The 14,714-nt window shown below is 35.6% G+C and overlaps 1 protein-coding gene and 1 pseudogene across 2 annotated transcripts in view; both read left to right on the top strand.

Annotated features, from left to right (window-relative positions):
• Nucleotides 1-14,714, top strand: part of OLFM3 (olfactomedin 3) — a 196,135-nt gene that overhangs the window by 90,350 nt on the left and 91,071 nt on the right. The window lies entirely within an intron of this gene.
• LOC131809779 (large ribosomal subunit protein uL30-like) lies at nt 12,720-13,972 on the top strand (annotated as a pseudogene).

Genomic DNA, 14,714 nt, shown 5'->3' with positions numbered 1-14,714 from the left:
CTCCCCCCAACAACCCTCAGTTTGTTTTGTGAGATTAAGAGTCACTTATGGTTTGTCTCCCTCCCAATCCCATCTTCTTTCATTTATTCTTCTCGTACCCACTTAAGCCCCCATGTTGCATCACCACTTCCTCATATCAGGGAGATCATATGATAGTTGTCTTTCTCCGCCTGACTTATTTCGCTAAGCATGATACGCTCTAGTTCCATCCATGTTGTCGCAAATGGCAAGATTTCATTTCTTTTGATGGCTGCATAGTATTCCATTGTGTATATATACCACATCTTCTTTTTTTTTTTTTTTTTTTTTTTAAAGATTTTTATTTATTTACTTGACAGAGAGAAATCACAAGTAGATGGAGAGGCAGACAGAGAGAGAGAGGGAAGCAGGCTCTCCGCTGAGCAGAGAGCCCGATGCGGGACTCGATCCCAGGACTCTGAGATCATGACCTGAGCCGAAGGCAGCGGCTTAACCCACTGAGCCACCCAGGCGCCCCTATACCACATCTTCTTGATCCATTCATCTGTTGATGGACATCTAGGTTCTTTCCATAGTTTGGCTCTTATTGGGGAGTTTTGGGGAGTAAAGGTAAATAGATGGGAAGAAAATTGACATCAGCAGTTTCATTTTTTCTGGGTGCTGATTTCCATAATCCTAAATTATTTTCAATGATAGAAAGTTATTTGCCTTGGTTTGGTTACTATCCATTTTCACCTTCCAAGAAGAAAATCTCTTTGGAAAAGAGTCATTTATCATTAGCGAATTGTATTGTTGGTCACCAGCTTCTGGCAATTCTGTTTGTACACAATTTTCATACATGTATCAGCCATTTATTGAAGGGTTAAAACAGATTTAGCTTTCATCCACATGTTAAAGAATAAACAACATACCCCAAGGTCCTTAAAAATTAGAAATTGACAAATTCATTCTTGTTCACTCTTTTTATAGAACTGGAGACCATGTTTCAGTCTAGGACTTGCAGCCAGCAGCTGCATTTTCAGAAATGAAGAATGGAACATCCCTTTCTTTCCCCATCCTGCTAAATGTTACAAATAACTTCTGACTGGCTCCTAAAATAAAGTCAAGATTTTCTTTCCTCCTACTTGGCATGATTAGTTTTGAAGCTCTGTTCCAACTACCCTGACCATATCCTTTGCCATCTTCAATCACTCAAGAATATTACTTCTTAAACTTCTTCCATTTATTTTTTGATGATACTGAATAGTTTCTCCAAGGAAACTATGATGGTGGACCATATAATATAAAGAACTATAAGCTGGCAAACTATAACAATAACTGAATCAACAGAAAAAATATTCCACAATTGTCCATATTCTCTAGTAAATAATAGTTGCTATAGTTGTTTTACATAACGTGTTTTTTATATATATTATATATATGCATATATACACATATATAATATATAGTGATATAGTTATAGTGAATAACAATAAGGTTCACAAAAGCTTGGTTTTGTGGAAATTGAAATGATACCTTATTTTTGTATACAAGGCTGTCTGAACAACAACATAGGATTTTAAATCCAGAAAAGCAGAATGGAGTATCGACATTTCCAGCAGCATATTAATAAATAAAACACAATCATGTTACTTTGCTACAATCAGAGAATCATTTCAAAATAAACTAGAAATAATTTGTGATATTTAATGATTATTTGGTAAGAAATACTTTTTATCTTTTTAAAAATAAAAATACAAGAATTTGTTTTTAAAGAACAAAAATAATTTGTTTCAAAGAGATTTTCAGATTTCAAATTCCCTTAAGAAGGGCATATATCCTGGGTGTGGTACAAAAATAATGAATACTGTTATGCTGAAAATAAAAAATAAATTTAAAAAAAAGAAGGGCATATATCCAAATACATAAAACTGTAAGTTCACTGTATCATTTCAAGAATTGTTTTTCTTTGATAGAAAACGAGAGAATGCATAGATTTTAATAGGTCTTAAGCATCATTAATCATAAAGTATAAAATAACAAAATTTAGAAGCTATATTGTGTCTAACTTACCTAAGCCAGTATCACCAATCTCACCAACTCAGTAATTAACATCATACATTGACTACAATCTTTGCCTATCCTTGGTCTCATGTTCCTTAACTCCATAACTGTAACAACCCCAGTTCCACCCTACTTCAGACACATTAAACCTTTTTCCTCTTGGAGAGAACTGTCTAATTAACTTTCATATACACAGGGCTTATCACAATAGCAGTTATTTGGCATGAGATATTTTGGAAGAATGAAACTTCTCTCAATACACTTTTTCATTCTCTCTTACCTATTCATTCTATCCTTGTCCATCTTGCTGAAGCCCAGAACCCTGTTACTCCCAGTGCTTTCAACTACCTACTCTCTTTTGGCCTCTCTTCTTTTCCTCCTCAGATTGGATTCTAATGCCAATCATTTCAAGTCGTAAGTGTCAGCTCTCACGTCAGACTTTTCTTCTCCTTTGTCCTTTTGCAATATTTATCCTGCAATTCCTGAAATTCTCTATTATCTTCTCTGTCCTAGGGCTGCCAGATTCTTCTGGAAGAAACCATAAAACCAGACTAAATACATTTCGAGCCATGCTGTCTGAGTTAAATCACCACAGCTTCTGAGAAATCCCTTGTATCCTCAAGTTCTCAATCTACCCGCTGAGCATGACGATCAAGGGTAAAGGATTTGGAGCCAGAGAGTCTTCAGTTCAATCCAGTCTGATCTCTCACTAGAGCTTAAAACAAATTACTTTCACTCAAGATTCAGTTTCCTACATTTATCTTTTTTAAAGATTGTATTTATTTATTTGACAGAGAGAGTGAGATCACAAGTAGTCAGAGAGGCAGGCAGAGAGAAAGGGGGAAGCAGCCTCCCTGCCGAGCAGACAGCCGAATGTGGGGCTTGATCCCAGGACTGGAGCGGAAGGCAGAGGCTTAACCCACTGAGCCACCCAGGCGCCCCTCAGTTTCCTACATTTAAATGAGAGTATTTACAGCATATACTGCACAGAACCTTTAGAAATACCAAATGAGTTAGTGCATGTAAACTACTGAATAAACATACTGAGTATGGCTCCCAGCAAACAGTAACACTTAAGCAAACAGTAGATATTATTTTCTTATAGATTACTATAATTAGGACCAAACAACTGGGGTTTCCTCAACATAAGTTTTTTCTGGCATTTCTACTTCACTTTTTGTATAACCCGATGGCTGGGATTTTCCTTCTTGCACCAACTTCTCTTTTAATCTGGACTCCTCAATTCCGTCTTTTCTAAACTTCCTAGTTCCTTTTAGTTGCACTTCCATCTTCAATCTTTTCCTCTTCATAGTTCTTTCCTCTTCGGGAGATAAACATGATCAATTTTCTCATTTCCTCTTTGCGATGCAACTATTTCAAGTTTCCACACCATCTGTCCCCTGATTTTGCTGCCAAAACTATGGAAAAACATGTCATCTTGAAGCCTCCACTTACTCAAAATTCATTTACTCCTCAAGTTTATCCCTTGTAATCAGGATTCAGTGTGAACCTGTTCTATTGAATGGGTATATGGACTATTATATTGAAATTACTCTCTCTAAACCGCTACTGACCTTCTAATCACCAGTCATGTCCTCCTTAAATCTCTCCTCACATCTCTCCCAGGTTATGTAGTACCATCATCATCCATCTCTTCTTTCCAAATATTCCTTGGTTGTCTCAGGTATTCTCTCTTATCAGTAATCTCTCTTATCAAATCTGTGTTCTGTTTTTAGCCCTTTCTGGCCTCTACCAATTGACTTCATTCATTCTGAAGTTTTTTGACTCTTCTCTCTGTTGAGATAGCTCATGAATCTGAAACTCAATTCCCAGTTGTGCACTGTGCTTTCCCACTTTGATTTACCTGTAACATTTTAAATTAAATCAGGCAAAATCAAACTCATTCTATTGCTTTTCTATTGGTTTTCCTATTTCTGTTAAAGTACCACCATTATCTCCATCCAAATCAAGGCATTATCTTTAATGTCCCACTCTCCAATTGCCCTCACAACTCAATATTTATCAGGTCTACAGATCACCAAATATTTCTCATTTATATACCTTCCTCCACTCATAATTCCATTATGCTAGTTCAGGATTTTATTTTTCCTTTGTGGTTATAATAATCCTTTTGTTGGTTTTCCTGCTTCTAATCTGCTTCCTTACCCATTTTATATTTTGATGATCATACCACTAGCCATCTTGAAAATCTTCAGACACTCCTTTAAGTCTAAATTCATTCCTGAAGCTTCAAGCTCTAGTATAGAGGTAAGATACTTACCTTTCCAGTTCTATGTCTCTATACTCCATATACAAAGGCATTGCATCACCATACCTCTGCTCACTTTTTTCCACATGCCTGCCATACCTGATTATCTTCACTGCCTTCTCTCAGGTATGTGTCTCCTTCTGAAATTCTATGCATTCTTCAAATGCTGCTCAAATATTAGTTTCCTAAAGTCTTCCTTGATTCTCCCAAATGGTATGACACCTGTTTATTTTGCATGTCCAAAATAATGTAAACCTTTTACAATATTGTTTGCCTGTCTTAACTAGTATTACTCTTAACCAGTTTTTTAAAAGTAGAGATATCATTGAACTTATCTTCATATCTCTCATACCATATAAAAGGCTCTGAAGATGTGGTCCATATACACTGGAGTATTATGCCTCCATCAGAAAGGATGAATACCCAACTTTTGTTGCAACATGGACGGGACTGGAAGAGATTTTACTGAGTGAAATAAGTCAAGCAGAGAAAGTCAATTATCATATGGTTTCACTTATTTGTGGAGCATAACAAATAACATGGAGGACATGGGGAGATGGAGAGGAGAAGGGAGTTGAGGGAAATTGGAAGGGGAGGTGAACCATGAGAGACTATGGACTCTGAAAAACAACCTGAGGGTCTTGAAGGGGCGGGGGGTGGGAGGTTGGGGGAAAAAGGTGGTGGATATTAGGGAGGGCACGGATTGCATGGAGCACTGGGTGTGGTGCAAAAACAATGAATACTGTTATGCTGAAAAGAATTAAAAAAAAAAAGGCTCTGAAGAATAGTAATAAACTGACCTGTTGACAGGGACTTATATATTGCAATATGGTTAAATATAAATAGAAGCAAAAGGACATAGAGAATCCAAAAGTGTCATGAATACTCATTGCATTTTGCCTTATTTAGAAAATATATGTAGCACATCCACTTCTGAAAGAAACTTCTATATTTTCATTAAATCTATAAAATGAATATTTTAGAACAAACTCAAAATAGATCCCATTAACTTTCGAATCCAACCTACTGTAGCTACTCACATCCGTGACCCCTTCTGCCTTTTTCACCACAAATATGCTTCATGTTTCAACCAGAACCTCCAAAATGCAACTCTCTTACCTGTTTTTTGACCCCACTGAACTTCTCAATCCACTGACTCTACAATTTCCTTCTACATGATGAGCCCCTTCTTGGCTTTGCTGCCTTCACTAACTAGCTTTGATGGCATGATTTCCCCACTCCAAATACTTTCTTGCCTTAACAACCAATTTGCTTCTATGGATTCAGGGCCTCCCCTTCCTTTAACTCCAGTTTGTTTTAGCTCAACTATCATTTCCTATGGGAAAAGTTTCCTTTTCAAACATGACATGGACTTGCAGGCTGATGAAGTATTTTCTCTTGTGTTCCAATCTGTGCATGCATTTCATTTGTTTCTTGAGTAAGTATTGAAGTTTATGTCCATGGACTTATCTAGATGTTTGGTACATGGGAATGAACAAACAGACAAACTTCCTGCCATCCTGAAACTTACATTCTAGTAAGGGAAATATTAAACACAGAAGTAAGTTCATGGGGAATATAGTATCAGACTATGATAAGCAACAGGAAAAAAATAAAGCGTAGTAAGGTAATGTCCTATTTGAAATAAGGATTTTAAATTTCTTGTGACAATTCAACTTCTATGATCCAACCTAAGATACTAGGGCCCTAATATGTAGAGAAGTTCTGTCTCAGGATCTAACATGAGAACAAAAACAGGAAGTTTAATAAATACATATTAAATGTTAAATAAAACATATATAAATTTCTACATTTAAATTATTTATTTACATATTGAACACATACACATGTACTGTTCAATCCATTTTGTATTTATTCAATCTATTTTTATTGAAAATTCCTTTTCTGCAATTAAAAATTATTCTTGAATGAGAATAATTTTCTTTGGGGAGATCGCTATAGATTAAACTCATGAGATGAAAGGTATGCTAATTTGTCAGACTCTTAATTCAATTGCCAAATGTTAACCAGCCACTAACAAATATTGTTTGCTTTGGTAGGAACTTTCTATATTTTCCCCAAAGATCCCTGCTTGTTATTAATGCCCTTATGTAACCCTATGGGCCCCATCTAGTGACTCCCTTCTAATGAACAGAATATGCAAAAGTGATAAAATTACAATTTCATTGTGAGGTTACAAAGAGACTTTGCTTGCAGTCTTGCTACCCAGCCTCTTGTTTCACCTGTTCTTGTTCTATCAGATCATGAGCCGCCATAAAGCTAGGTCTGCATAGCACGGAGCTAAGGGCAGCCTCAGGCTAATCGCCACGAGGAAATGCACCATCTGTTAAACAACCTGTGAGACTGTCCTGCCAACAACAAATGAACTCAGAAGCAGATCTTCCCCCATTTGAACCTGCAGTTATGATCACAACTCCAGCCTTAATTAGAGCCTTGTGAGAGACTTTGACATAGAGCATCCAGCTGATCTATACCCAGATTCCTGACATAGAGAAACTGTGAGATAATAAATATTTGCTGTTTAAAGCAACTAAGTTTTGGGGTGCTTTGTTACATAGCAATAGATACCTAATATAATCGCCTTTTTCCTTTGTACACTCTAGGGTATCCATATGAATGTTTGTGAAATGAATTAAATAAATGTTCAGGATTTTCTACTCTTACCATCCAATTCTGTTTTTTTTTTTAATTAGAAATTCATACTTGCGGATATAAAATAGTTTCCCAAATCACTCAGTATTAAATAGAATCACTTAAACATCAAGAAGTCAGATCAAAACATCATCTAGAATTACATTTACTCTCCTACTACAATTTCAAAACTTCTCATCACTTCACAAGTAGAAGCGCTGTTATATTAAGTGTTTGAAATCAGCCAAAAACCAAGCCTACCCTAGTTATATGACCTGTGGTAAGTAGCTTAAACTTATTTAGCTCTTTCAGTTTCCTAATCTGTCAAAAAGGATTATATTACCCACCATAGAAAGTTTTTTATAAAGGTTAAATTCAGTAACATGTTTGACTGATACTAAGCAAAAATGTAGCTGTCATAATTAGGACCCAAGCAAAACATCCTGGAAAAAAAAGTCCTTTTTGCAAAACTCTGAAACCTAGACTAAAAGTTACAAGTAACAATACACTCTGAAGTGTATGTGAGCCAGTCATATGAATCTGTTAATCCATTATATGACCTAAGAATCTCTAACTTAGGTTAGAATGTAGAGCTGGAATTATCATGAAATATTTTTAAATCATTTGTTTGTTTATGGTCTTTGAAGCTTTGCAAAATGGAAAAAAAAAAACACAGATTTCTTTTTGTCTAGCATGCAAAAATACCAAAAGACAGAGAATCGCCATTAATTTTCCCAACTGGAATTGTCCTTCCATCAAGTTCTTTAAGTTCTTCCCTGAAAGATCATTTTGAAATTGTGATGCAATTTGAAAATACCAAGCAACTATATGTAACTTTTCTGTTATTTTTCTCTACGCCCTGGCACCATCCAAAAACATATTACATAGTTAAAAAATATTTTCCCCTTGGAATAGGGTTATTTATTTTGAAATGATAAACCTAAGGGGAAAATCCTACTTGTGAAATAAATAGACTCTTTTCCAAGTAAAGTCACATCAAGGAAGCAATGCAATGTGATTCAATATTAAAATCTCCAACGATAAGGAAATGAGATTTTCTACCCAATCTTATCTCCTACATCATAGTTGCTCAAAATATTAATATTTTAAAATCATCCTCTATAAAACAAAAAATGGAATGACCTCTCTAAAATATTTTTTAGTAAGCTATGGATATTTCCAATATGGATAAACATTAGGGGAGGATGACTCATTTTCTTCGAAAATCCCTTCTATCCCAAAACTAACAAATAAATAAGTGCCTATATGGTGAATGCTGTGAAGTGTGTAAGCCTGACGATTTGCAGACCTGTACCCCTGGGGCTAACAATACATAATATGTTAATTAAAAATTTAAAAATTAAATAAAAAATTAAAATAAAAAAATAAATAAGTGCCTAAAAGAGATATTAAAAGAAAGCCATATATAAATATAATATACATATTGCTTTCAAACACAGCTTTTCAAGCTGAGTAGATACTTAATAGAAATGTACTAGCTGTTAATATGATTTATCTCAAAAGATATTTCAGAAAGTTACCTTAGAGAGGTTTTTTTCCTTTTATGATCTTACAAACTATATTCCTAATTGTAATCTTAAAAGTTGTACTTACTTTAAAAATAATGATTTTCCTGTTTCTATCAGATAAATTACTTAGATTTGGTTAATCTATTATTGGCTGTACTAATTATAGAACTGATTAATTACATATAGGTCAATTTTATGTTTAATGTAGAATAATTTACTTTCCTAAAGGTTGATAAATTTCTAACTCTTTCTAATTTTATACTAAACTCTTAGTGTAGCATTTCCTAGTGTGTAATTCACTACCCACAAAGACTCCTGCAAATATAAGTGTATTTTTTTTAGAATACAAACTTTAGTTTCATACCTTTTCCACTGGTTTTCATTTTCTTATTCACTTGAGGACTACCCAAGTTACTTGTTAAAAGTTGTGAACTTACAAATTCATACATTGTTACCGTTTTTTTTCAATATTCTTGTTACCAGATTATTTTTCTACAGGTAATTGAAACACATCACACACACACACACACACACACACACACACACACATACACACACCCTTGCAATGAAAAAAGTTGGAGGAATTATCTAGGACAAGTTTTCCATATGGAGGTCTATGAACTTCTTGAGTCCATGAATATATTCTGAAAGATTCTAAATACAGGTTTCAAATTTTGGGTTCTTTCTTTCAAATATAAGCTAAAAAGGAGTTAAATCCAATCGTGTTCTGGATTATTTGTGGGCATCTTTTACCCTGGTTTTGCAGTACAAGTTTATTTTTTGCATTTACCTTTCTTTTTGCTTTTTACTGCATTTGCTCTTAGGGAGGGTCAAATGAGGTCAAGGAATGATATAAAACAAAAATTTTTCAGTTCAAATAGAAAACAGTGACCAGAAAATAGAGCTACATATGTACAGAGGGGGTAAGCATGCAAAACAAAAAAAAAAAAAAAAAAAAAAAGAGAGAGAGAGAGGCAGAGAGAGAGAGAAAGAGAGAGACATGGAGAACCGCAATTAGTACCATGTGCAAACTGTGAGTGAACAAACTGCTGCCACTCTTTCTAGAATTTACCAACATAATTATAGCAGTTTTTTAGTAGTAAGAGTCCCAGTAAGTGGGCATAAAAACTACAATGACCAGGACACTGATTCCAGGATGACACAAATGTCATAAAATTAAAAGATAAAGTCAATACCAAATGAGAATTTTTAAATGCTAATATATCTTTATATTATTAAACCCAGCCTGGTCATATTAAATTCAAGAAAGTAGTTGTGTATGCCATATTAATGTTATTAATTTAAACTTTATTATTGTAGTTTTAAAGTCTTACTTGCAATTGTTTCACTTTTTAGTTATTTAAGAATAAAATGAATAATAAATTTATCCCTAATCTTTATACACACAGATTGCATATGTGTTTATAAATACGTTATTTTACAAAAGCCAGTCTAAGCAAACAATGTTACCCACCATTTTACTGTTGTTATTATTATTATTACCATTATCATCATCATCATCACCATCATCTACCCTTTAGATGGATCCATTTGAAGATTCTAAACAGAGAAACCTTATTCTGTGCTTTAAAGCCTCACAAACACAAAGCAAAATAAATGATACACATTCACCACAAAGAAGCATACAACATATTGGAAATTTCTCAGTTCATACTTCCACAAATGTAAAAATTATGAAATTAATCTGATATTCTCTTCCATTTCCATTTCAAAAGGTAATCATGGCCAAGTAAATTAATTTAATGATATAATAGTGAAACCACACAATTTGTAAAGCACTGTTCCCGGGACCATGCCAAACCATTAAACATCCTCTCAGAAGGTATCAGTGTGGACCAAAGGTCCAGAATTAGGCCCAAGAGGAGGGGACAGAGTTTTCAATGGAAGAAAAAATAAATCATTAAAAGTTCTCATTATTCTATAACATTAGTATAAAACTCCTGGAAAATGAACAAAGCATGGAATTTAGACCTACTTTAATTTAAGCACACACACACTTAAATCTCCTTGAGGCTTACCAAGACAGAATAACACATGAGTCTAAGGTCAAAATCATGGACTTAATAAAAAGCAATTTGGTCAGCGTGTACTGATATGCATAATTTATCTCTAGCGACTGAACTGGAGGCTTAGGGTTGTAGGGAATCCACTAGAAACAAGACAACAGAATGCAAACGAATAAGCCAATAGAGGAATTGAGTCCAGGACCATGGTAAAATTGATGAAGAAGAAATCAATCTCATTAATTGAGGCTGGAAAAAAGTTCAGTAGCATGAGCAAGGACATAAAGATTCCTACAAAAGGGTTTACAGAGAAACATGTTAAAACCCTGAATCCATTCATCTTACTTAGTCACTCCACCCCTAGCTGACCTGAAAGTAAGCAGAGTGTTTATATCTATTGGTATTTGTATTTATTCTTTTTGTGAAAGGTAAACAGCTCAATACTGGGGTCATGACTTCTATATCCCGAGAGTTCTGAATAAAATAAATCTTTCAGGTGCTTATCGTAAGTGTATTTCCAGCTCCACTTAGTGAAAACAATTCCAAGTAGACTAATGGCAAGCTCAAACAAGGTAACTAACTGTCATTTTAATGCATGTGATTTGTGTTAAAGATGCTTAAAGAACAAATAGTTTAAGTTGTTGAAATACAATTACAATTTGTATTATTGTTACAGTCACTGGGCTGAGAAACATACTTAAAATGAATTGTAAAAGGAGAATTTAAATGTGACACAGAGGCAAATATTAAAATAGTAATAAAGGACTAGTGTCCAGAATCTATAAAGAACTTAGCAAATTCAACACCCAAAGAACAAATAATCCAATCAAGAAATGGGCAGAGGACATGAGCAGACATTTCTGCAAAGAAGACATCCAGATGGCCAACAGACACATGAACAAGTGCTCCATATCACTCGGCATCAGGGAAATACAAATCAAAACCACAATGCGATATCACCTCACACCAGTCAGAATGGCTAAAATCAACAAGTCAGGAAATGACAGATGCTGGCGAGGATGCGGAGAAAGGGGAACCCTCCTACACTGTTGGTGGGAATGCAAGCTGGTGCAACCTCTCTGGAAAACAGCATGGAGGTTCCTCAAAATGTTGAAAATAGAACTGCCCTATGACCCAGCAATTGCACTATTGGGCATTTACCCTAAAGATACAAACGTAGTGATCCAAAGGGGCACGTGTACTCGAATGTTTATAGCAGCAATGTCCACAATAGCCAAACTATGGAAAGAACCTAGATGTCCATCAACAGATGAATGGATCAAGAAGATGTGGTATATATACACAATGGAATACTATGCAGCCATCAAAAGAAATGAAATCTTGCCATTTGCGACAACATGGATGGAACTAGAGCGTATCATGCTTAGCGAAATAAGTCAAGCGGAGAAAGACAACTATCATATGATCTCCCTGATATGAGGAAGTGGTGATGCAACATGGGGGCTTAAGTGGGTACGAGAAGAATAAATGAAAGAAGATGGGATTGGGAGGGAGACAAACCATAAGTGACTCTTAATCTCACAAAACAAACTGAGGGTTGTTGGGGGGAGGGGGTTTGGGAGAAGGGGGTGGTATTATGGACATTGGGGAGGGTATGTGTTTTGGTGAGTGCTGTGAAGTGTGTAAACCTGGTGATTCACAGACCTGTACCCCTGGGGATAAAAATATATGTTTATAAAAAATAAAAAATTATATTTAAAAAAAAGAAACAAAAAATAAAAAATAAAAAAATAAAATAGTAATTCTTATGCTATAAACTCTATTTCTTTTTTTAAAATAGAAAATATTAAGTGACACATTCTGAGAAAGTGCAATTCTCTTCTTAGTTTACACAGCATAAAATGAATAGAAGTCAATCCACCTAAAAAATTATTCTAAGGGTTTAAATTATCTAGACTAAATCTCAACACTGATTTAATAAACCAAATAAATTATATACATTCCATTTTTAAGTCTCAGTGTATATATATTGTTAATATCTCAAAAGAGATTGTTCTACAAAATATCATATTACAATAATCACATTCCTTCTGACATCTCACTAGTCTGCCACTTAATTTATATTTCTGGGTCTCTGGAATATCTTCTATTAACTGACTCTGGAAACCAAATTTAAACCAATTGAGGCACAAGAGAAGTTAGCTTTGTTGACTGTGTTCACCCTTGTCAGCTTGACAGCTTTCTTACCCACCATAAATTGGCTCCTACAGATCTCTAAAGATCTTTTTACCTACAAGAGAGATCAAGCATTTAGGGATTAAGGCTGATTAGTAGAATGAATGAATGAAAGAATGAACAAATGAACCTCCTCTTTCCTGGCTGGAACTATGGAGGGTGCAGAAGAGAAGAAAAAGAAGGTTCCTGCTATGTCGGAAACCCTTAAAAAGAAGCAAAGGAATCTCACAGAGTTAAAGATCAAGCGTCTGAGGAAGGAGTTTGCTCAAAAGACACTTCAAAAGGCAAGGAGGAAGCTTATGCATGAAAATGCTAAGCGTTACCACAAGGAATATAGGCAGATGTACAGAACTAAGATTCAAATGGCAGAGATGGCAAGAAAAGCTGGCAACTTCTGTGTTCCTGCGGAACCCAAGTTGGCGTTTGTCACCAGGATCAAAGGTATCAGTGGTGTTAGCCCAAAAGTTCAAATGGTTTTGCAGCTTCTTCACCTTCACCAGATCCTCAATGGCACCTTTGTCAAGCTCAACAAGGCTTCAGTTAACATGCTAAGGATTGTGCAACCATACACAGCATGGGGTTACCCAAACCTGAAGCCAGTGAATGAACTGATCTGCAAGAGTGGTTAAAGCAAAATCAACAAGAAGCAAATTGCCCTGAGAGATAATGTAGTGATTGCCTGATCTCTTGGCAAATATGGCATCATCTTCATGGAAGATCTGATTCATAAGATCTATACTGTTAGAAAACGTTTCAGGGGCACCTGGGTGGCTCAGTGGATTAAGCCTCTGCCTTTGGCTCAGGTCATGATCTCAGGTCCTGAGATTGAGTCTTGCATTGGGCTCTCTGCTCAGTGGGGAGCCTACCTACCCCTCTCTCTCTGCCTGCCTCTCTGCCTACTTGTGAACTCTGTCTGTCAAATAAATAAATAAAATCTTAAAAAAAAAAAAAAAAGAAAGAAAGAAAATGGTTTAAATAAGCAAACAACTTTTTATGGCCCTTCAAATTATCTTCCCCATGAGGGGGAATGATGAAAAAGACCACTCATTTTGTAGAAGGTGGAGATGCCAGCAACAGGGAAGGCAAGACCATCAGGCTTATTAGAAGGATGAACTAAGGTATCTACCATAATCATTGTTGTAATCTGGCCAGTTAATAAATGACTACTCTCAAATGACGGGGAAAAAAAGAATGACGGGATGAACAAGCTACCATACAATCTACTTGGAAATACTCAAATCTTGTTTCTCTATTATTTTTCATCAGATATATTAAGGATAAAAATAATAGCAAATTATGAATACAATTGCCTTTGTTAAGTAATTAGAAGGGGAATAAGAAGGGCAAATATTTGGTACAGACTCTCTTCTGAAGGGTTCTACCAGACTCTGTGGTTTCTTTACTGAGGCCAGGATAATGGTGAAGAGCAATGCATGGGTGTTAAGCAAGTAGGTTTGGACATCGATGAAACAGGCTCAGGTCATGATCTCAGGGTCCCGGGATCTAGTCCCGCATCGGGCTCTCTGCTCAGCAGAGAGCCTGCTTCCTCCTCTCTCTCTCTCTGCCTGCCTCTCTGCCTACTTGTGATCTCTGTCAAATAAAAAAATAAAATCTTAAAAAAAAAAAAAAAAGAAAAGAAAAACCATTATTGAAATAGAGAGAGGGAGAGAGAGCATGAGCAGGGGGACAGAAGGAAAGGGAGAAGCAGGGTCCCCCACTGAGAAGGGAGCCTGACACAGGGCTCGATCCCACAACCCTGGGATCATGACCTGAGCTGAAGGCAGGAGTTTAACTATCTGAGCCACCCAGGTGCCCCAATTTTTCATCCTTTTAAAAACACAAGTAGGCAAGATTATTTGGTCCACTTCAATAGTCTTGGACATTAAAATGAAAAGATACAGAAACAAAGGCACAGAGAGAAACAGAAGAGGGTAGAAAATAGGAAGGGAAGAGGAAATATATGTGAACATACTGTAAACTCAGTATTTCCAGTAAAAATACTCAGTTTTCAAGACTAAAAAG

This window comes from Mustela lutreola, chromosome 10 (genome assembly GCF_030435805.1).
Source record: "Mustela lutreola isolate mMusLut2 chromosome 10, mMusLut2.pri, whole genome shotgun sequence".
Taxonomy (NCBI): Eukaryota; Metazoa; Chordata; class Mammalia; order Carnivora; family Mustelidae; genus Mustela; species Mustela lutreola.
This window is presented reverse-complemented; position numbering and strand designations above follow the sequence as displayed.